This window comes from Bufo gargarizans, chromosome 2 (genome assembly GCF_014858855.1).
Source record: "Bufo gargarizans isolate SCDJY-AF-19 chromosome 2, ASM1485885v1, whole genome shotgun sequence".
Taxonomy (NCBI): Eukaryota; Metazoa; Chordata; class Amphibia; order Anura; family Bufonidae; genus Bufo; species Bufo gargarizans.
The window spans coordinates 130121827-130147117 of NC_058081.1; positions in this window are offsets into that span (position 1 = coordinate 130121827).

Sequence of the window (25291 nt, forward strand, 5' to 3'; positions counted from 1 at the left end):
AGGCCTCGGTGCGGTACTGTCTCAGGAAGTCAACGGAGAGGAGCATCCCGTTGTCTTCCTCAGCTGTAAGCTCACTCCAGCGTAGACCCGGTACAGTATAGTGAAGAGAGAGTTCCTGGCCATCAAGTGATTACTCGGGTCTCTCCGCTATTATTTGTTGGGGAGGAAGTTCTGTCTGGTGACCGATCACTCCCCTCTCAAGTGTATGAGCCAGGCCAAAGAGAGGAATGCTCGGGTCACCAGGTGGTTCTTGTCTCTGCAAAACTTTAAGTTCACAGTAGAACACAGGGCAGGCCGGTTACAGGAAAATGTGGATGCCCTGACCCGAGTATACTGTCGTGTGTTCGCCCCCTCAGGGTTGAACAAAGGGGGGAGGTATGTAGGAAGGCACAGGGGTCTGTCTTTGACGGAAGGTACGTGTCACCGAGGTTTCTGGCCTCGGTGAGATAAGAGCCGGTAATTTTGTGTGTCAGCAGCAGCTAGTGCTCGCTGACACTGTTTACTTAGTGTGGCTGTAAAGCCAATCCGGGCCGGTTCTTATTGGGAGCAGCCAAATAGCAGGGTGGGTAGCTGTTCCCCACGTCCAGGCCAGGTTTTGGGCTGGGGTTTAACGCTGGGTTCAGACCTGAGCGTTCTGAAAGGAGCGCTCTATATGCGCGATTGTACCGGCATTTGCAATCGCGCATACAGAGACAAGTGATTGCCCATTGTCGCGCGTTCCCGAAAGTCTATGTATGGAAACGTGCGACAAGACGCCCCAAAGAAGCTCATGTACTTCTTGGGGCGTCGGGCGTTTTGCAGCGCGATCGTACGCGCTATAAAACTCCCAGGTGAGAACCATGAAGATAGGGAAGCATTGGTCTCTCCTTGTTGAGCGTTTTACAGCGCGTAGGAACGCGCTGTAAAACGCTCAGGTGTGAACCCAGCCTAAAGCCTGCTGTGGACTGCCAGGTGACTTTTACTGTGTGAATTAACATGAGGATTCCTGCGGTGTGAATTAACACCAGGGCCCTGCCAAGTATTGTGTTTCTTTTCTGCCTTTTTGTGTGTTTAAACACTGACTTTTGCTTTTCAAACCGTGGTTTTGCCTCTGTAGTGTGTCCGCTTACCCTGCCTACCAGAATAAATCCCTACAATTTTATATATATATATTTATGTCGTAAACTGAGTCTGCCTTGTGAGATCTAATAATATGTAACCTTTATTAATCTCTTTAAAATAAGTGAGACCGGGTCTTGGTTTGGCAGAAAAAATATGGTATCGGCATTGATTCTACCCAAATTGACATATGTCATGCAGGTTCTGCCTATCAAGATACCGAAATCCTTCTTTAATAGATTTAACAAGGCAGTGCGTCATTTTATTTGGAAGGGGCGCAGACCGAGGATTGCATTAGACACTCTCACCAAACCAAAGGAGCTGGGTGGGATTAATCTCCCAGATCCTGAAATATACATGAAAGCCATACATCTAGCCAGAGTAGTAGATTGGATTAGGGCTCCCCCCCATAAATTTTGGGTTCAGATGGAAAATTGCTTTCTCCCTTCCACTCCCAGAGCTGTTCTGCTTGCTGGGAAAGCCTTTCCCCCATCTTCTCAAATCCAAAACCCTATGATAAGATGCTCACTGGCAGTTTGGGAATGGTTCTCCTCTAGTGGTAGAATGCTTTCCACTCCTTCCCCGCTTCTGACTTTGGGAGATGTCATTGATTTAGCACCCTTTGATTTGAAAGAGACTTGTAGCCCTGTGGTTAGGCAGTCTAACTTACCCGTATCAGATATTCTAAAAGAGCACGATACCTTTCCCCCCCTTCCTCTCCTTTTTACCAATTTGAAAGACTCTATGTCTCTTTCATTTGTACACAAATATATACTAACTGAAATGGCTTCTGCGGAGAGCCTTCCTAAGGTGACGCCTTTGTTCCCATGGTTTGAAGGGCTAATTGGATCTAAACAAGCGCCTATTAGATTAATTTCATTCATATACAAAAAGATCAAATCACCGGTGACTGACATTACACCAGCTATAGTGAGAGTTTGGGAAAAAGATCTCAATCGATCCCTAACCCCCATTGAAATCAAGACTATGTTTTCTGCTCCACATAAAATTTCAAGGTGCGTGCGTGTTCAGGAAAATGGGTACAAGATTATGATGAGGTGGTATAAAACTCCAGAGAATATTGCAAAATACTTTTCTGGAGTTTCCGACTCCTGTTGGAGATGCAAAACCTCTAAGGGCACTTTCTATCACATATGGTGGGAATGCCCAATTATTCAATCATGGTGGCATTCCATAATAACTAAGTGTAATAGGATTTGTGGTACCTCTTTAGTGTGTTCTCCTGAACTGACTCTCCTAGGCCTGGGGCTGGAAAAGATACACAAGAGGGTCAGGTCCTTATTGCTTATATTACTAGCTGCATCTAGAATTTTAGTTGCTGCCGCCTGGCTTTCTACAGAGGCCCCAGATGAGGCTAAATGGACACAAAAGGTAGACCAACTGTATAGATTAGAGGAACTTTCTCATTGGGAAACCCGTACTAGAAGCACCTTCCTGGACGTGTGGGTTCCTTGGAAGACGTTTAGGGGCCTTCCTTGACTTTTCCTTAACTTTTACTAGCTTCCTTTTTTATTTATATTTTTTCCTAGCTTTCTTTTCTCATTATTATCATTTTACCCTTTCTCTACTGTGTAGGGCATATAATTGACCTAGTGCCATACCTTGTTGCTGCACCTAATGAGCTATAGTATATATTTATGTCTCACCTGATTTATACCATTTGTTTGGTTGATGTTTTCTCCACTCCCCCTTCCCTATTTATGTTAATTTATGGCATTGCTTACTGATTTGCTGTGTTAGGATGTGCTGGTATGATGTAATACCATATATCTGTACTTTTGTACTATTCTACTGGCGCTATTTTTCCACCAATGTCATGTATCTTATGTTATTATTTGAAAAAAATAAAAATTGTTAATTTAAAAAAAAATAAAAAAAAAAAAATAAGTGAGACCGTGTTACTAAAATTCTTACACACGCACTTTGATGCGTATAGCTCTTTGATAGGAGAAGGGTGTTTGTATGGTCTTTTGTCCTAGTGAGGGCTTTGGCGGTTTTGCGGTGGGGGTTGCTTCTTTGGCGAGATCTGCAGATGATGCTCAGTATTTACTATACAGCTAAGCCTACTTGTCTCTGACCCTAACTCTAGTCTTGAGTGGGGAGATAGGCTAACTGGCTGTAGTCGGAGCACTCGCCCTGAAAAGAGTGACCCCCAGGCACTGGAACCTCGGGCCTGACCTAAATATCCCTTCTTCTAACAACTGCCTGCAAGTACTATCCAACACATTTCACCATAATACAATGGCTCATCAGGGAACTATCTGTGCAGTGGCAAAGCTTCTTAATACAAATGGCAATGGAAGATTGCTAAAGGATTCTATCTCCTTTTATACTTCTAGCACCGCCCACTTAGGTGCCGTTCACCAATCCTTGGGAGGCAGAGGAGGGCCAACAGGCTGTACTGAACCATCCTGGCCCGCCCCGCCTTCTGGTAGTGACGCACTTCAAAGGGCGGACTTGTTTCCATGGGGATCTTGCGATGTTTCCCCAGAAGAAAGCCTTGCCGCTCACTTTCTGTTTATGCCAGAGCTGTCAGTACACTGACCGCGCTGATGACGATCAAACTCTTTTAGCAATTCATAACAGTTTCTATTAGTGTTCTTTGCGATCTATATTTTGGTAAGATGAACCCTGCTTTTGTTACTGATAATACAATCGTCTGCATCCGTTATGAGTGGATCCGGTTGTATTATCTTTAACATATCCAAAACATTTTCAATTGTGTCAGAATGTGTCAGAGAAAACGGATCTGTCTCCATTGACTTGCATTGTGTGTCATGACGGATGCGGTTTGCTCTCCAGTATGAGAACGGAACGGAATGCATTTTGGAGCGCTCCGTTCTGTTCAGTTACGTTTTGTTCCCATTCACAATGAATGGGGACAAAACTGAATCTTTTTTCCCGACATTGTGACCCTATGACGGATCTCAATACCGGAAAATATTAACGCTAGTGTGAAAGTACCTTTGATTAGCCCTATTTCAGGTGCAGATTGCGGCACAATATCAATTTGCGCTGCAATCTGCGACTTCTCCCTGCTCCCGCCAGGTCTCAAATTGTGGGCGTGGTGTGGATTGGGAAGGGGACTGGCCGGCAGACCTGTCTCATTTACCATTTTCTACACCTTTTTTAGGCGTAGAAAAAGGTCTAAATGTAAGACAGCTTGTAAGAAGCCTTAAATTTAAAACTGGCGGAGGATTATGAATTGGATTTAGAACTGCCAAAGTTATGAAGAGGCCAGTGTCTCTTTATATTTTTTGGCAGATCCACCGCCAGCTTAGGGCTTTATTAAGATCAACGTCTAAAACGCTGGTCTTAATAAATATGCCCCTTTGTCTTTCAACCTTCCATCTTGGTAACAGGAAATATAATAATGCTTCCCTGCAGTATGATGCAGAGTCTAATAGGACTTTTAGAACAAAGGCCATCAATATACCTATGCTGCCATATGCCAATTTATAGAGATCAAAGGTTTGCCCTGTCATTATATCAAATTAGTTTTAGAGAGAAATTCTTATTTATTTTTTTGTCATTTGCAAGCCTAGAAAAGAGTTTTTTTTTTTCCTTTGCTTACATAGTATACCACCACCTGGTGTTCAAAGTGCATAGCAATATGCATATCCATGTACTGAGCTGACTGCTGCTGGTCACACATGCTCAGTCACCATCTCACAGCCAAGTTTCTGCATACAGGGAGTGCAGAATTATTTTGACCACATCATCCTCTTTATGCATGTTGTCTTACTCCAAGCTGTATAGGCTCGAAAGCCTACTACCAATTAAGCATATTAGGTGATGTGCATCTCTGTAATGAGAAGGGGTGTGGTCTAATGACATCAACATCCTATATCAGGTGTGCATAATTATTAGGCAACTTCCTTTCCTTTGGCAAAATGGGTCAAAAGAAGGACTTAACAGGCTCAGAAAAGTCAAAAATAGTGAGATATCTTGCAGAGGGATGCAGCACTCTTAAAATTGCAAAGCTTCTGAAGCGTGATCATCAAACAATCAAGCGTTCCATTCAAAATAGCCAACAGGGTCGCAAGAAGCGTGTGGAAAAACCAAGGCGCAAAATAACTGCCCATGAACTGAGAAAAGTCAAGCGTGCAGCTGCCAAGATGCCACTTGCCACCAGTTTGGCCATATTTCAGAGCTGCAACATCACTGGAGTGCCCAAAAGCACAAGGTGTGCAATACTCAGAGATATGGCCAAGGTAAGAAAGGCTGAAAGACGACCACCACTGAACAAGACACACAAGCTGAAACGTCAAGACTGGGCCAAGAAATATCTCAAGACTGATTTTTCTAAGGTTTTATGGACTGATGAAATGAGAGTGAGTCTTGATGGGCCAGATGGATGGGCCCGTGGCTGGATTGGTAAAGGGCAGAGAGCTCCAGTCCGACTCAGACGCCAGCAAGGTGGAGGTGGAGTACTGGTTTGGGCTGGTATCATCAAAGATGAGCTTGTGGGGCCTTTTCGGGGTTGAGGATGGAGTCAAGATCAACTCCCAGTCCTACTGCCAGTTTCTGGAAGACACCTTCTTCAAGCAGTGGTACAGGAAGAAGTCTGCATCCTTCAAGAAAAACATGATTTTCATGCAGGACAATGCTCCATCACACGCGTCCAAGTACTCCACAGTGTGGCTGGCAAGAAAGGGTATAAAAGAAGAAAAACTAATGACATGGCCTCCTTGTTCACCTGATCTGAACGCCATTGAGAACCTGTGGTCCATCATCAAATGTGAGATTTACAAGGAGGGAAAACAGTACACCTCTCTGAACAGTGTCTGGGAGGCTGTGGTTGCTGCTGCACGCAATGTTGATGGTGAACAGATCAAAACACTGACAGAATCCATGGATGGCAGGCTTTTGAGTGTCCTTGCAAAGAAAGGTGGCTATATTGGTCACTGATTTGTTTTTGTTTTGTTTTTGAATGTCAGAAATGTATATTTGTGAATGTTGAATGTTATATTGGTTTCACTGGTAAAAATAAATAATTGAAATGGGTATATATTTGTTTTTTGTTAAGTTGCCTAATAATTATGCACAGTAATAGTCACCTGCACACACAGATATCCCCCTAAAATAGCTAAAACTAAAAACAAACTAAAAATTACTTCCAAAAATATTCAGCTTTGATATTAATGAGTTTTTTGGGTTCATTGAGAACATGGTTGTTGTTCAATAATAAAATTAATCCTCAAAAATACAATTTGCCTAATAATTCTGCACTCCCTGTAGTGATCCTCTGTTTACCTATAGAAATATAGTAGCATTCTGCCTGCTTGTCAGGGAAGGAGCAAAGCCCTTTGCAGTAGCATATTAGTATAGCTGAGAATACTCCTTCTTCAGGGGAAGTAAGAAGTGACCTTATTGTCAGTTGCGAGACGGGGAAGGAGACAGATTCTGTTAAGATCCTGCTCCCAGTAGCACAAAATTGCAGCAATATCAAAGGAAACATTACGTAGTGGAACATGAAATAGTTACCGCAGAAGAAAAGTTATATAATAATTAGTGATGAGCGAGCACTAAAGTATTCGGGTGTTCAGCCCGAACACATTGCTATATTCGTGTGCTTGGCCGAGCACCCAAGTATAATGGAAGTCAATGGGAGACAACCCATATTCCTAATATTCTAAAAACGAAAATATAGCAATATAGCGAATATTATGTAATAATTATGTAGTAAGTCAGTGATAATATTTGACACTGTAAAAGCTGGGTAATAACTCAGTGTAGATTGCAAGTTATTACCCAGTTTTCCCAGTGTTAGATATCATCCTAGTGTAGATCGTGAATATTCTAATTGCAAATTTTCCATGCAAAAGGCTACACTAATAAGCTTGTCATAAGACTCAGTCTAATATTCTTGTCAGAAGACTATGAAACCAATAGAGGGCACTATTAAGTTATGAACAGCGCCCTCTATTGGTTTCATAGTCTTCTGACAAGAATATTTGTCTCGTCATAAGACTGTGAAACCAAAAGAGGGCGCTAGTCGTAACTTTTCATAGTCTTATGACAGCTGAAAAACAAGGCACATACTGCTCATTTGCATGTCTTTCCCATAAGTCCATGTTTATGCAAATATGTTTTTATATGACAAAACTGTATAGAAAGGTTATTGAATATTATGTTAGGACAATCGGAAAACTTTTTGTTGCCCTAATGATATTGATCTAGGTGTGCAGGTTCACCCAAGCCATCCAACAGATGCAAAATAACTTTGAGGTTTATTGGTTCTCAGTCAGATGAGAGCTGGTTTGGAACATCTCATAGCGCACAAGGCTGCCATTGTAAGGTATGCTGGCTGTTATCTGTCTCATGGATAGATAAATGGCTTGTACATACCTGGCTTTTGGCATATAGCCTTTGTGTGGTTGTCTATTGTAAGTCGTACATAATAGAAGTCTAAGATGCATCTGGCTATTCTCTTAATGCTGTTGCCAAACCTTTTTAATGGGGATTCCATCAATTTCTAACCTTTTTTTATGAACTAGACACCCTTTTCTCTACTGCGCAGGGGGGCCTGGGGTTCTCCCATTGTTTTTTCATTGTATTACATTTTATTGGAGCACCCAAATTATTCAGCCGAGCAATCGGATCTGCCGAGCATAGCTATGCTCGAGCCCAACAGCAGTTCGGCCGAGCATGCTCGCTCATTACTCCAATAATAATTCCATAGGAGGATTAACAGATGTAGAATAATACAAACATAGAAAACAAATAATGACTTACACTCTGTAAGGAACAGTGAGCAGTAAGGCTAGAATAAATTAGTGTCCAGCAGATGTCATATGAAAAATAACTGCAGCCGGTAAAACAGGTTTTCCCTAGTAAACATGGTTATCCAGTAATAAAATGGAATTCAGTGGTTAAAATGACACATGGATTGTTCTCCCACATCAGTAGTCTTCCATGTCTAAATTATTGTGCTTGACCTGCAGTAATGTTTTTTGTTGTTGAATATAGAAAATAACCACTCAGATCCAAGCTTCGGAAACACTACATGGTAGGTGTGAAAGTACATAATGTTTCTGAATATGATAGTTACCAAACAGATGACATAGCACTGAAGAAATCAATGAAAAATCCAACTCTAACAACAGAGAATACTTTATTTGCAGTGCGGTAAAAACTTTCAACTCACAAATGCAATGATTAGTCTACGCGTTTCAGACCCTCATATTTCGGTCCTTAATCATGACAGTGATGACATAGTACTGGTACTAGTCTAACAGATACATGGAGAAGAAAGGAATGCGCATCATAGCAGCAGCATCAAAACCAAGACCATACTCAGTATTCGTACTGGAAATCTAGTCTATTTGTGGTGAACAAAGGCTAGTATTGGCTTAACAGGAATCCAACTAGTTTGTATGATGTACAGATTTCAGGAACTGTTCTTTAGGATGTCAACAATCACTGCAATGGATATACAGTAATTGAAATATTTAATTTGTGAATATATCCTTTGATCATTATTTTCTAAATAATTCACATTTATATTTCTGGTACCTACAGTATATGAATGAGGATTCTCCAGAAAGCTAAATTTTAAATTCTGACAGTTAACTAAAAGCAGTGCAGTGTGGGAGTTCAGATGATCACTGGCATAGCTGGAGGGGCAGATGAGACATGTGCCGCAGGTGCTGCTAGTCCATATAGAAGCACTGAAGTAAAGCATTAGCAAAAAAAAAAAAGAGCTATACATGATGATCCTCAGTAATTAGTGCCAGGCATCAACTGATACAGGTTAAATGGCCATATAGAGTATATTTGACCTCCTTTAGACTGTACTGAATGCATAGGCTCCGCCAGCCCACCTGTACCAGATGTAATGCTTCCAGGGGCTCATTCTTGCACACAATACTGGCTTGCCATGTACAGTGATACTGGTTAGCCAATAATGAGTTTATAAACAGCAAACTGGGAGTTCTTGGAGTTTGCTGAACTACAGTAAGGCTAGTTTACAACCTGCAGCATGTATTCTGGCAGTCTGATCTCTGGATCTGGCACTGCTGGATAAAAGTGGAGTTCCTACTGGATCCATTAAAGGGGTTGTCCTGGTTCAGAGCTGAACCCAGACATACCTCCATTTTCACCCAGGCAGCCCCCCTCACTTGAGCATCGGAGCAGTTGCATTTTTTGGAGATCCGGTGACGTAGCGGGACTCTCCATGGGGCTGCCAGGAAGCCTGGTGACGTCACCGGCACTGATGGGCGGGATTCAGCGCTGCCCTAGCCAGTAAAATGGCTAGGGCAGCGCTAAAGCCTGCCCATCAAAGCCTGTGACGTCACCGAACACTGCCGGGCGGACGTTTCCGTCCAGCAGTGTGTTATTGAAAACAAAAGAGCCCTTGCCCTGCGCGATTTACCGCAGGGCAAGGGAGCGCATCGGAGCATGAGATGCTCCGATGCTAGCCTCGGGAGGGCTGCCTGGGTGAAAATAAGGGTATGTCCGGGTTCAGCTCTGAACCTGGATAACCCCTTTAAAGGGGTATTCCCATCTTAATGATCACTGTTAAATCTGTTAATGATTTAACAATGATCATTTTTCTAAATCTATTTAATTAACTAATTCCCACCCCTTAGAAGAAAATGAACATATACTTACCTGACTGTTGTCTTCCATCTCCCCTGGTTACGGCCACCGCTCTTCTCCGGAATCACGGTGGCCGCGCTTGTGCAGACGACTTCTTCTTTTCTCCCGGCCAGCCGTGCGCAGTCCCGAAAGTGTACGCCGAGGCCGCTCGTGCACTATGGTGATTTCTTCCTGCCCAGTATAGTATACTTGGACGTCATGAGAAAAAACGTTATGTAGCTGACGGACATTAGCGATGTGCTAATGTCCGCAGTGCATAACAGTATGCTTTATGCCTGCCTGTCACCATTCTCTTATAATAAAGACTTTTAAAATATGCTAATGAGCCTCTAGGTGCTATTAGGGCATTGCTTCAGCACCTAGAGGCTCGGTCTACGCACACACTTTGGCACGCCCAGGACCAGTTGATTGACTTTCGAGTTCTCCTCAGTGTCCCATAAATCACTCGCCTGCGCCGTCCAGTTTCGCTCACTGTGCCTGCGCTGAATACTAAACAGGACGGCGTAGGTGCAGGATTTGAGGGACGATGAGGAGAACTCGAAAGTCAATCAACTGGACCTGGGCGTGCCAAAGGGTGCGTAGACCAAGCCTCTAGGTGCTGAAGCAACGCCCTAATAGCACCTAGAGGCTTAATTAGCATATTTTAAAAGTCTTTATTTTAAGAGAACGGTGGCAGGCAAGGAGTTATAAAGCATACTGTTATGTACTGCTGACATTAGCACATCGCTAATGCCCGTCAGCTACATAATGTTATTTCTCATGACAGAAACCATTTTTATTACTTTCTGCAAAGTCAAAAGTTTACATACATTTCATCAATATTTGGTACCATTGCTCTAAAACTCTATGACTTGGGTCAAACGTTTTGGATATCCTACCACAAGCTTCTCACAATAGCTGGTCGGAAATTGGGCTCATTCCTCCTGACAAAACTGGTGTAACTGAGCCATGTTTGTTAGTCGCCTTGCTCGCACCTGCCTGTTCAGCTTTGCCCATAGATTTGTTATCCTTAAAGGGAACCTGTCACCTGGATTTTAGGTATTGAGCTCAGGACATGGGCTGCTAGATCGCCGCTAGCACATCCGCAATATCCAGTCCCCATAGCTCTGTGTGCTTTTATTGTGTAAAAAAAACGAGGCTACTAACATTTCCGGAGCCCAGCACCACTGTGAAGGAGCCCAGCACCATCCCGCATCTTCCAAATCTCCTCCTTGCTCTCCGACATCACAAAGCTAGAGCAACGTAATGTCACGATGCGCGAACTAGCGCATGCGCAGTGTTGGCATAGTGTTCCTTCCCGATGCTGGCATCATTCTCAGGGAACGAACTGCGCATGCGCTATCTCGCACATCGTGAGATTACATCTCTCTAGCTTTGTGACTTCGGGGAGCAAGGAGGCAATTTGGAGGATGAGAGGCGGTGCTGGGCTCCTTCATAGTGGGCGTGGCTGGGCTCAGAGTCAGAGAACACTGGACTCATCTCTGAAGCAGGGAGGAGACAGGACTCATCTAAGGTTCATTTACATATATATATATATATATATATATATATATATAATCTTTTTTTTTTACACCATAAAAGCACAGAGAGCTATGGGGACTGGATATTGTGAATGTGCTAGCGGCGTTCTAGCAGCCTATGGCCTCAGCTCTATACCCAAAATCCAGGCGACCAGGTTCCCTTTAAGCCATAACCAGTTTGGCCATATGCTTCGGGTCACTGTCCATTTGGAAGACCCTTTTCCGCCCCAAGCTTTATACACACACAACTTTTTAATGTAAATTTAGGTTGAATGACTCAAAAAGAAAGACAACCCCTTTTTAAAATAGTTGAACCTACAAAAAATTGCCAGTCCGAATAATAATCATGAAATCACTTTATTGGAACACACTGATCAAAAAAAAGTGTAAAAACAACAATGTAGGAAAGAACTGGTGACATCACTGGAAGAGATCACTTGTAGTAATGAGCAAGCACCAAAGTATTCGGGTGCTCGGGTGTTCGGCCCGAACACATTGCTATATTCGTGTGCTCGGCTGAGCACCCGAGTATAATGGAAGTCAATAGGAGACAACCAGGCATCCTCTGCTCAGGAGAGAAGAGGGTGTCTGGTTCATAAAAAAAGGTTAGAAATTGATGGAAACCCCATCAAAATGGTTTGGAAACAGCATTAAGAGTATAGTTGGATGTGTCTCACTCCTATTATGTACAACATACAACCACACAAAGGCTCTATGCCAAAAGCCAGGTATGTGCAAGTACCGTATATGCCAGCGTATAAGACGACTGGGCGTATAAGACGACCCCCAACTTTTACACTGAAAATATAGAGTTTGGGATATACTCGCCGTATAAGACTACCCCTTTTCCAACACACAGCAGTACATTACTGCATCCCACCACCATCCCTGGGTACCTCTGCCATCCCTGAATCCCACCACCATCCCTGGGTACCACTGCCATCCCTGCATCCCACCACCATCCCTGCATCCCACCACCATCCCTAGATACCACTGCCATCCCTGCATCCCACCACCATCCCTAGGTACCACCGCCATCCCATGGTATCACCACCATCCCTGCATCCCACCACCTTCCTTGTCCTCCCTCCCTGCCTCCCAGACCCTAAACATGTGCCACCTATACCCGGAACATGTTTTTGTTATTTTATTCTTCATATTCACATTCACATATGCACATCTGCGCCGCACTTAGATACGCCGCACGGAGATCTCGCACTTGCGCAGGAGCGAGATGCGAGCGGCCGTGAGGATCCCGTGTATCCACGCTCGCCGCATGAAATCTCGCACATGCGTAGGAGCGAGATGCGAGCGGCCGGGAGGATGGCGGTACAAGGAGCATACAAGGTACAGAGCAGGGGGGAGGCATACAAGGTACAGAGCAGGGGGCGGTATACATGGTACAGCGCAGGGGGGGGCATATGCCGTGGGTTACATCGCAGCTCTCAGCTGCTGGGGATACAAGGCAATAGCCCGGACTCTCTCTGTTGATAATTCGGGCGTCCCGGCACTGCAGCGCCCGCCATACCCGGCGTATAAGACGACCCCTGACTTTTGAGAAGATTTTCATGTGTTAAAAAGTAGTCTTATACGCAGGAATATACAGTAATTAATCTATCCATGAGACAGATGACAGGCTTAGTCAGCATACCTTACAATGGCAGCCTTGTGCACTATGAGATATTCCAAACTAGCTCTCATCTGACTGAGAACCAGTAAACCTCAAAATTATTTTGCATCTGTAGGATGGCTTGGGTGGACCTGCACACCTAGATCAATATCATTAGGGTGACAAAAAGTTTTCTTATTGTCCTAACATAATATTCAATAATCTTTCTATACAGTTTTGTCATATTAACACTCATTTGCATAAACATGAGCATATGGTAAATTACAGGTAAGGTAAATTAGCAGAATTTGCCTTGTTTTTCAGCTGTCATAATAACACTATGAAAACCAATAGATGACGCTATTGAGTTATGAACAGCGCCCTCTATTGGTTTCATAGTCTTATGACGAGACAAATATTCTTGTCAGAAGACTATAAAACCATTAGAGGGCACTGGTCATAACTCAATAGCGCCCTTTATTGGTTTCATAGTCTTCTGACAAGAATATTAGACTGAGTCTTATGACAAGCTCATGAGTGTAGCCTTTTACATGTAAAATTTGCGCTTAGAATATTCACGATCTACACTATGATGATATCTGACACTGGGAAAGCTGGGTAATAACTTAGTCATGAAATCTGACACTGGGAAAGCTGGGTAATAACTCACGATCTACACTGAGTTAATACCCAGCTTTTCCAGTGTCAGATATTATCACTGACTTACTACATAATTATTACATAATATTCGCTACATTGCTATATATTTGTTTTTTAGAATAGCCGTAATATTCTAAAAAATTAATATATAGCAATATATCATGCCAGCCTTGCCACCCCAATCCACTCAGATTCACCCCATGACTGAATAGTGCAAGCCACAATTAGCTAGTACATTGTACATTTGCCCTTCATAGTGCCATTCATGCCACAAAAGCCAGAGTTTTCTCTGTGCTACAATAGTCGAAACTAAGGATGAGTGAACCAGGGTTTGATCTGAACTTTGCAATTTTTTCTATGGCAGATGAACCCAATTTCAATAGTTTTTATTTATTTTTTGGGTGGGGGGAGAGTGGGTAATTGAATTTAATGAAATAAAACAGTGATCAGTACCCCAATACACACTAGGGTAAAAATTTCTAATGGTCAGATATTAAGGGTCAGACATCAATCATACGTTTCTGTATATTCCACACGGTTGAAATTATGTATTTTTTGGGGGGACTTGTTCAATTTAAATAAACCAGCATATATACGTGACTACTTCAAAACACAAGGTAGGGCAGCAATCTACATGTGAGTGATAATGAGAAATTGTCCATCAGGACTCAATCATCCATGTCCGTGAATTCCACACGGTTGGAATTTTATGAATTTTTTTATTTATATATATATTTTTTTTTTTGGGGGGGGGAGGTTTCAATTTATTAAAACCAGCATGTAGGTGATCAGTAGTGTACCAAACGACTTTCCTGTGAGTGATAACGAGAAATTGAGCGTCAGGCCTCAAATTGTCAGTTTCCGTAAACTCCATTTCCACGCGGTTGTAATTTTATTTTCGGGGTATTGATCAATTTTATGAAACCAGCATATACTGTATACTTGATTACTACACTAATACACAGGGTAGTGCACTAAAGTGTCAGTGATAGCGAATTTAGACCTAAATTTGGGAAGGGGGGTGTTGTTGATTATATTCAAAGCAGCATATACAGGGAGTGCAGAATTATTAGGCAAGTTGTATTTTTGAGGATTAATTTTATTATTGAACAACAACCATGTTCTCAATGAACCCAAAAAACTCATTAATATCAAAGCTGAATATTTTTGGAAGTAGTTTTTAGTTTGTTTTTAGTTTTAGCTATTTTAGGGGGATATCTGTGTGTGCAGGTGACTATTACTGTACATAATTATTAGGCAACTTAACAAAAAACAAATATATACCCATTTCAATTATTTATTTTTACCAGTGAAACCAATATAACATCTCAACATTCACAAATATACATTTCTGACATTCAAAAAAACAAAAAAAAAAAAAATCAGTGACCAATATAGCCACCTTTCTTTGCAAGGACACTCAAAAGCCTGCCATCCATGGATTCTGTCAGTGTTTTGATCTGTTCACCATCAACATTGCGTGCAGCAGCAACCACAGCCTTCCAGACACTGTTCAGAGAGGTGTACTGTTTTCCCTCCTTGTAAATCTCACATTTGATGATGGACCACAGGTTCTCAATGGGGGTCAGATCAGGTGAACAAGGAGGCCATGTCATTAGATTTTCTTCTTTTATACCCTTTCTTGTCAGCCACGTTGTGGAGTACTTGGACGCGTGTGATGGAGCATTGTCCTGCATGAAAATCATGTTTTTCTTACCTTGCAGACTTCTTCCTGTACCACTGCTTGAAGAAGGTGTCTTCCAGAAACTGGCAGTAGGACTGGGAGTTGAGCTTGACTCCATCCTCAACCCAAAAAGGCCCCACAAGCTCATCTTTGATGATACCAGCCCAAACCAGTACTCCACCTCCACCTTGCTGGCGTCTGAGTCGGACTGGAGCTCTCTGCCCTTTACCAATCCAGCCACGGGCCCATCTATCTGGCCCATCAAGACTCACTCTCATTTCATCAGTCCATAAAACCTTAGAAAAATCAGTCTTGAGATATTTCTTGGCCCAGTCTTGACGTTTCAGCTTGTGTGTCTTGTTCAGTGGTGGTCGTCTTTCAGCCTTTCTTACCTTGGCCATGTCTCTGAGTATTGCACACCTTGTGCTTTTGGGCACTCCGGTGATGTTGCAGCTCTGAAATATGGCCAAACTGGTGGCAAGTGGCATCTTGGCAGCTGCACGCTTGACTTTTCTCAGTTCATGGGCAGTTATTTTGCGCCTTGGTTTTTCCACACGCTTCTTGCGACCCTGTTGACTATTTTGAATGAAACGCTTGATTGTTCGATGATCACGCTTCAGAAGCTTTGCAATTTTAAGAGTGCTGCATCCCTCTGCAAGATATCTCACAATTTTTGACTTTTCTGAGTCTGTCAAGTCCTTCTTTTGACCCATTTTGCCAAAGGAAAGGAAGTTGCCTAATAATTATGCACACCTGATATAGGGTGTTGATGTCATTAGACCACACCCCTTCTCATTACAGAGATGCACATCACCTAATATGCTTAATTGGTAGTAGGCTTTCGAGCCTATACAGCTTGGAGTAAGACAACATGCATAAAGAGGATGATGTGGTCAAAATACTCATTTGCCTAATAATTCTGCACGTAGTGTATACGTGATTACTACACCAATACACAGGGTAGCGCATAACATTAATTGAGATCCAAAAATGTCAGGGCTACAGAAGAGTTCCAGATAAAAGGCAAGGAGCCAGAATGTGGGTAGTAACAGCACCAGCTATCGAGCCAGAATTAGTAGTAGTAGTAGTAGTAGGCGACAGTAGCCACACCAGCTAGCAGTTGCAGCTAAAGTACATCAAGCAGCAAACATCCTGCTGGCTGTCATCTCACCAACTCCAACTGGGCAAGGTGGTCAGCGACAATGGGTGCAAAATCCTAGTTGCCCTGAACCTGGCATCTGCAAGGTGCTGGCAATGTCCAGGAGACTGCCCCTCTTTTTAGCCATTCTCACATGTTGAGGAATGTTCTCCTGGACTTGAAGCATCAGAAGTTTCTGCAGCCACACTGTTTAATCCACAACATTCCAACTCACTGAAATTCAACATTGCACATGCTTGAGTGTCCGTAGCAGCAGCGGAAAGCCATGAATCACTTGGTCATGCACCAGACAGCCTCAGCAGGGAGCATGTGTTTTTTCCAGGTCGGACAGTGGCAGCTCACACCATTCATGCTGCAGTTGTCCTTCATCCTTTTTATGTATTTTTGAAGAGACACTGACCCTCATGCAACAGGTTGCGATGAATAAGGAGGAAGAAGAACAGCTAACGCATCATCTTCCATAAGACTGCTGGTGCCTTTATCATGCTGCTGCCTTTCTGCCAACAAGTACCTTATGGCTCCTTCTGCAGCTGCTGCTGCCTCAGCTGCTGTTGCTCCTTGCTCCCCTACTGCTATCACCATTAACACAAAGCATCGGCCACAACTACCACTTCCGTTAGGATGAAACAGGATTATAAACGGATTTAGGATTATGAACAGATCTGGTTGTATTATCTCTAAAATGACCATGACGGATCTGGCATTAAAACCATTGTTAATTCAGTGGGCGCCGGATCCGTTTTCTTTTGTGTCTGAGAAAACTGATTTGGCACCATTGGCTTACATTCTGTTTCATGTCGTATCTGTCTCACTCTGCTTCCCATGCCAAATAGAAAAATGCTGCTTAGAGAGAGCAAGCCTGGAGTAAGGATGCATGCCCTTCTGCTCCCGCACAATGGGCCTTGGGGCTTAAAAACACTGCTTACCTATGAGGACCATTACTCCAGGGAGACTGCAGGGTCCCAGGCCACCAGAAGAATTGCAAGCTGCACTGTTTACAGACATCAGGGAAGTCTTTCTGGTGTGTGGAGAGGAGATGAGGACAAAGCAGCCATTAAGATAGTACAGCAGGTGGGAGCACTAGCTGTTAATAAGTGTAGGGGAAACTGCTATAAGCAATAGTTAGCTGTAGCCTTCCCCCTGACCTACAGCAGTTGCGAGGTCTGACTTATTGAGGTATGACACTGGCAGCAATGGGGGCCCCTCTAGGGATGGGGACCCTGAGCAGTTGCCCAGTTTGCCCCCTATCCCTCCTAAGGCCAGTCCCGATGGGCTTAGTGGCACTATCCAGCTATAATGGATCCAGAGAACAGCCAGCCGGATTGCTGTGCCGCATGTATAAAACTAACTTTTTACTGTCTAAACATCTATGTGCAGCCCTAGCCTGACTATAAAGTATGTGTTGCTTTCTCCTAAAATCCAAGTCTAGTGATAACAATTACGTGGATTATTTTATGCTGTTTAATGCAGGTTCTAGAAACCATATAGTGTATATTTTGATAAGATATTATATTATTGTGCTTTCATTATTACATCTATCATACAAAATCTGACCAGTGGCTCTGTACCCCGTGTTATGACAATCAGGTTGCATGCACTGTAGGCTATGTTCTGACTTTATGTTCGTAATAAGGACGCTGAAAACAGTGACTTAATGTTTTTTGAGCTTTCAGCCTCATTATAGCGTGCACGACATCCCGAGACCACACAGCAGCACCATCTACTGGCTATCAAAAATAAGATATGGTGAAGGACGTTTGCAGCAGCATCATGTGCATCAGTGAGGTGGCAGACAGCCTCAATAGCTATTTATTAACCAATATGCACCTTAGGATCATAAGCGGGCATGTTAAAGAACAGGAATATTTGAAACACATTGGATTGGTACAGGTTATGCTACCAGATACTAGTTCCTAAATCACTTTACTCTAACTAGACTTGGTGGGTCTGCTGTGGATTCTCCACAACTGGAAATCCACAGCAGCAAAATCTGTAGCAACAAGTGCGGATTTTGTTGTGGATATTAGCGGTAAATACAACGGGTTTGCTGCAGTCTATACCCTGATGACAATGGCAGATATCACAACATAAATTGTTAAAGGTTTTGTCCTGCCATTTATATTGATGAGCAATCATCAGATCGGCGGGGATCGATCACTGGCACTTCCTCCGATCAGCTATTTGAAGAGGAGACAGCGCTCCATCCAAGTGCTGCTTCCACTTCACTACACTATGCCTCATCTCCCGTGGAGCAGCAGCGCAGTGTAACTAGAAGAATTTGCTTCAATCAAGTGAATGGTACTTGTCATTATACTGGACTGCTGTAACGTTTGAGAGAATAGGCAGTATAATGAACAAGAAGCAGCGCTTAGTTGGAGCGCCACCTTCTCTTCAAACAGCTGATCGGTGGAGGTGCTGGGTGTCGGACCCCCGCCAATCCGATCTTGATAGTAGGTCATCAATATAAATGGCAGGACAACCTCTGTGTGTGGATGAGATATTTTATAATTTTATTCACTTTGCTGCTACTATAAAGCTTCAACCAGGATTGGAGCCTCCACAGAGATAAGGTATAAGGGCTCATGAAAAAACACCTAGAAAATGAACTTTACAACCCTTGAATAATACATGTTATTGATATCCTAAAAAGACCGTAGTGGTCAAACAATACACACATAATCCTGAAAAGGATGAAAAAAGGTCCCAGGAGTAAGCGGCATGAGGAGAGCAATCATTTGGGGACAACACTTTCCCTATTATTATCCTGATTGGTCCTCAGCCCTGAGGCATCACCTAAAGGTGGTGACCCTCTGTCCTCGTACCTACCCTGGATTATCCTGGTTAGCCCTAACAAATAAATAAGTACCCTGTCACCCTGACACGTTTCCCCCAGTCATCAGGTTCATCACAACAAATGGGCTAGTAGATAAATATGGGGCTAGTAGATGCAAAAACACCTGTAGTGGGTAATAGTTCACTGTTAGGATGATTGAGTGTTACATTCAAATGTGCCGCTAGCAGGCATTCAGCCCCACCCATGGTCCAGGATAACTGCAGTATTTTTTTTTTATCTACAGGTATCTTTGTATCTACCAGCCCCACCTTTATCTACTAGAACATTTATTTTGAGCACCCATCTTGTGTACCCCCTGATAAACCTAATGACTGGGGGAAACGCGTCGGTTTGACAGGGTACTTATTTATTTGTTAGGGCTAACCAGGGTAATCCAGGGTAGGTACGAGAATGGAGGGTCACCACCTTTAGGTGATGCCTCCGGGCTGAGGACCAATCAGGATCATAATAGGGAAAGTTGTCCCCAAATGATTGCCCTCCCTCATGCCACTTAATCCTGGGCCCTTTTTTTTATCCTTTTTAGGGTTATGTGTGTATTGTTTGACCAGTACGGTCATTTTAGGTTATCAATACAATTTATGATTCTAGGGTTCTAAAGTTTATTTTCTATCGTCTATCTACTTATTTTTTGAATATTGTTTGCTTTGCTATAAGGGCTCATAAACACGAACATATTTTCTTTCCGTGTCCGTTCCGTTTTTTTGTATGGACCGTATACGGAATCATTCATTTCAATGGGTACGTAAAAAAGGAAGGTACTCCATATGCATTCCGTTTGCGTTTGTCTGTATTTACGTTCCGCAAAATAATAGAACATGTCCATTGTCCGCATTACAGAAAAGGATAGGACTGTTCTATTAGGGGCTAGCTGTTCCGTTCCGCAAAATACAGAATGCACATGTTATCAGTTTTTTTTACAGACCGTAAAACACATACAGTCGTGTGCATGAGGCCTGAAGGGAGGATCGGCACCTGCTCTGTGTTTAGAGCCGCACCTGGTTTTGACTCACAAGCACTGATGGAAATCATTGACCAAAACACTGATGTTAATGAGGCATAAGGGCTCGTGCACACAACCGTATGTATTTTGCGGTCCGCAAAAAACATATCTGCAAAAAACGAATGAAGTCTGTGTGCATTCCGTATTTTGTGGAACAGAAGAGCTGGCCCCTAATAGAACAGTACTATCCTTGTCCATAATGCGCACAATAATAGGGCATGTTCTATTTTTTTGCAGCACAACAATACAGACATACGGAAATGGAATGCACACATTTTTTTGACGACCCATTGAAATGAATGGTTCCGCATATGATCCGCAAAAACAAACTGGAACGGATATGGAAAGAAAATATGTTTGTGTGCATGAGCTCTAAGCCTGTGTATTTTGTGCTAAGTAATTCCTCTGCAGAAGGCCTACAATGTTAATGCTATGTGTGGCCATCCCCTTAGGCTACATTTACACAACTGTATGTATTTTGCGGTTCTGCAAAATGCGGATCCATTTTTTTGTGGATCCATTGTAACAATGTCTATCCTTGTCCGCAAAACGGACAAAAATATAACATGCTCTATTTTTTGCGGGGCTACAAAATGGACGTACGGATGCAGACAGCTCATAGAAAAGACGTTACGGACACTGAAACAAAATATGTTCGTGTGAATGTAGCCTTAGATACATATTTATCTCCATGGGGTTTAATAAATCTGTGCATGATAACTGATTTCTGCAAAGTGAAAGAGCCTCTAGAAGAACGGGTATATAAACTACAGTGAGGAGAATGCTTTGATTTATTTTCTGTTACACTCTTAAAGGTTTTTTTGAGTGTTTAATATTATTAATGTTTAATAAGATTACTAGTGTTAAGTGAATCAAAGTTAATGAAGTGGAAATCAATTAGAATTTCAGAAAAAAATTGTTTCGACACAAATCCGAATTTCCTTGCGCTTCATAGTAACAAATCAATTTTTTTCTAAAATGGCTGCTGCACATGTTACAAAGTGAAAGTAAGTAGCTCAGGAAAGAGGGATTACCCATAATGCTGTGTAGCCAGCCAAACAGCAGATAGCCAGGCCCTGTGATGTTGCAGCCCTATAAAAAGCCTCATTCTGCCCAGTCACTGCCATTTTACAGTGTACTAAGCATAGGGAGAGATGTGACAAGTGCTAGGGAAAGTGTTTTACAGAGTTTTTAATAGCATAATCTGGGATAGGGACAGTGCAGGAACAGTGTAGGGAGATCATAGGGAGAGTTTTCAGACATTGTAGAGAGAGCATAGGGAGATAATAGGGAGACTTCAGAACATTGCATGCTCTGCAAGCTGCAGGGATTCATAAGAGGCATTGCAGTTTGCATCAATCCCCTGGGTAGGGCAAAGAGCTATCTAACTGAATAGTGCCCACCTCGTTTAATTAATAGAATTGCCTATTATGTCTTTATTCTCAAACTGGGGTGAATAAGCCATTGGGTGCCCACCTTGTTTAATAGATAAGCAATTCTATCACATCTTTATTCTCAAATCAGGCTGAATAAGCTGTGTAATATAACAGTTATTGTGGTCCCCATCTTGTTTAATAGAAAAGCAATTCTATTACCTCTTATTCTCAAATTGGGGTGAATAAACTGTATAATCTAACCGTTATTGTTGTGCTCACCTTGGTTAACAGATTAACAATTCTATTCTGTCTTTATTCTCAAATCAAGGTTAATAAGCTGTGTAATTTAGTAGTGGATGATGATGATGTAGCTGATCACAAGTGGGAGCTGGGTGAAGAGAGGGCTTCATCATCATCATCATGGGGTGAGTATGGCAGCAGGCTCGTGAGACAACAGCAGCGTGGCGGCGTGATGATGAGCCAGCGGAAGCGGTGTGATATTTGGAGTCAAATATGCCCAGAGTAGACCATCTGTTACTCAGAAGCCTACCTTTCCAGAAACAAATAGCAGTACACAGCTTCATAGAGGCAGCGGCAGTGAGTCAGCATGACATGAGGGTAAAATGCCATACTCATCAGTGTGGGAATTTTTCATCAGATCACTTGAGGACATCAACGTGGCCGTATGCAGGATCTATGGGCAGAAGATGAAGCCTGGTCAGGGTGCCAATGTTGGTACGAAGACCCTGAATCAACACATGGAGCATCACCATAAAGTGGCCTGGGAAAACCGTTCTGTTAATGTAGTGGTACAACCTGATGCATCTTCCAGCAGCCCCCACCCCTTTTCCAGCATCAGAAGAAAGTTGTGTTTCCTTCCCATCGTTTATTGGTCCTGATGCTCCTCCTACTCTTCGTCACACGTTTTGTCAGCAATCGATCACTGAGGCGATTACAAAGAGACACCAGTATGCATGCACCTTTCCAACCAGTGCAGAAGCTGAACCTGCTACTAGCCAAGTTGCTGGCACTACAGTCCATTCCTTTCCATGTGTTTGATGCTACATATTTCAGAGACCTGATGGCTGGTCCCAAGTCAAGGTGGAGAGTCCCAAGCCATCATTACTTCTGTAAAACATCTGTACCAGCATATGTACGTACAGCAGAAGACAGGCCAGTCCTTGAGCCTGTCGATATAACAGTTCATGGCCGCACCTATGTGTGGAGCTGTAACTTTGCTCAAGGACAATACTGTATATGTTCTTTATGACTGGGTAAATGTGTTTCTGGCCCAGGCATACCAGCAACTTGTCCAGGTGATTTTAATACCGCCTCTGCGTTCTCATGCTGTGATGGTGACATGTCCTCCTTCGCCTCATCACCCTCCACCTTGTCCTCGGCCTCCACTGTAGACACAGTTCTGAGTGGTTTTCCAGCATACAACCTATGAAGAGCATGGCAATGTCACGCTTTTCTGTACCTAGCCAGCCTGGGGGAACAGAGTCACACCAGGGAGGAACTAATCCGCTTCAACAATCAAGAAATTAAATCCTGGCTATCTCCTTGTCAACTGAAGATTGGAACCATGGTCACCGATAACTAGATGAACATCATGTCTGTGCTGCATCAAGGAGGGCTGACCTGTGCATCCTGCATGGCGCACGTCTTTCATCTGGTTGTAAAGTGGTTCCTGAAGTCTCTCACCCAAATAAAAGATGTCTTGAAAATTGCCAGAAAACTGTACATTCACTTCAGCCACTCTTACATTGCAACGTATGCCCTCCTTGAGCTACAAAGGAAGAATAGTGTTCCCCAACATTGCCTTATGAGCAATGTTTCCACATGTTGGAACTCTACCTCTTGGACCGACTATATGAGCAGATGAATGGCATGAATGATTTCTTGATGATGCAGGTGAACAAGGGCACTCCCCTGTGTAACTTTGACATTAGCCAGTGGCAACTCATGCTTGACGCCTGCCATTTCCTCAGTCCCTTAGAGGAGACCCCTTTATTTGTCAGTCGCCAGGACTACGGGATGAATTATGTCATTCCACTACTTCACACCCTGGAGCAGATGCTGATAAATCTGGCTGGCCAAGGGACAGGAGATCTGGCGGCTACATTTCATGGCCACCTGAGCCCTGTGGGGGCTGAACTGGTGGAGGAGGAGGCGGAGGAGATTAATGCCCAGGAATTGCATACAGAAATAGGTGGGTTATGTGCCCAAGTGACAGGAGAGGAACAGGAGGAGCATGAGGAGCTGCAGGGCATTGAGGAAGACCAGGCAGATGATCCTGAAAGATTGTTGCAGTATGCAGTGGAGATTGAGGCATAGGGATGACTACTGGCTCTCCACTATGTTAGACCCTTGCTACTGGGACAAAATAGCAAGGGTCTAACATAGTGAGAGCCAGTAGTCTGGGGTCTGCACTCAACTCCCCTGCCATGACTGCTGGAGGGGGGTGTTGAAATGTGGAAGGGGCAGCACCAGGTCCATTAACAGCAACTTGAGTCCTGAGTCTCTAATGAGCAGTTTTCTTTACCTGCTTACTGAAGAAACCACACAGCAGCAGCAGGACAAGGAGCAGAACTTGAACCAGCAAGTGATGGTGTACATGGACTGCACCCTGGCACTCTAGATCCCCTGGGCTACTGGTAAGCCAAACTTGATTTGTGGCTGCAACTAGCCGAGTTTGCCCTGGATAAGCTTTCCTGCCCATCCAGTGGTGTGTCATCAGAGCGGGTGTTTAGCACAGCAAGGGGCATAGTTACCCCAAAGAGAACTCCCCTTTCAAAATGAAATGTTGAGAAATTAACCTTTCTAAAGGTGAATCAGGCGTGGATCAGTGAGTATTTCCACACACCGGTGCCTGAAGCATCAGATTATATCTTTCTGGCAGTAATGTTCTGACTGCAGTGTGCTGCAGAACATTGTGAAAAATTGCCCGCTATTTCTGGCCACATACTTCATCCACTATTCTGATGCTGCCCCCTGCCTGATGCCACACACCTGCTGCCATGTTCTTCCACTGCCACTCACCATCTTGACTCTACATGCTGTTGCCACCCTTTCCACTCTGTGACTGGGCCACTATGTTGACTCCTCATGCTATTGCCACCCTCCCCCAAAAAATGAAAAACCAACTGATTCTGTCTTTGGAACCGAACCCGAGTTCGGGAAATGTTTTTTTACAGTAGAAATTTATTTATGAAGTTATAATGCAAAGTCTTGCGAGACTCACAGGAGCCAATACATTCTAATACTGTACGTAGACTGTTCAAACGAAATTTATGCGAATCGACTTTGGATGTTTCATCGAAGTCGATTTGCTCATCTCTAATAGTAATAGTAGCTAATGTGAATGAACTGTTGGCAAAAAAATTATAATTTTGTTATTAATAGAGTTGAGCGAACACCTGGATGTTCGGGTTCGAGAAGTTCGGCCGAACATCCCGGAAATGTTCGGGTTCGGGATCCGAACCCGATCCGAACTTCGTCCCGAACCCGAACCCCATTGAAGTCAATGGGGACCCGAACTTTTCGGCACTAAAAAGGCTGTAAAACAGCCCAGGAAAGAGCTAGAGGGCTGCAAAAGGCAGCAACATGTAGGTAAATCCCCTGCAAACAAATGTGGATAGGGAAATTAATTAAAATAAAAATTAAATAAATAAAAATTAACCAAAATCAATTGGAGAGAGGTTCC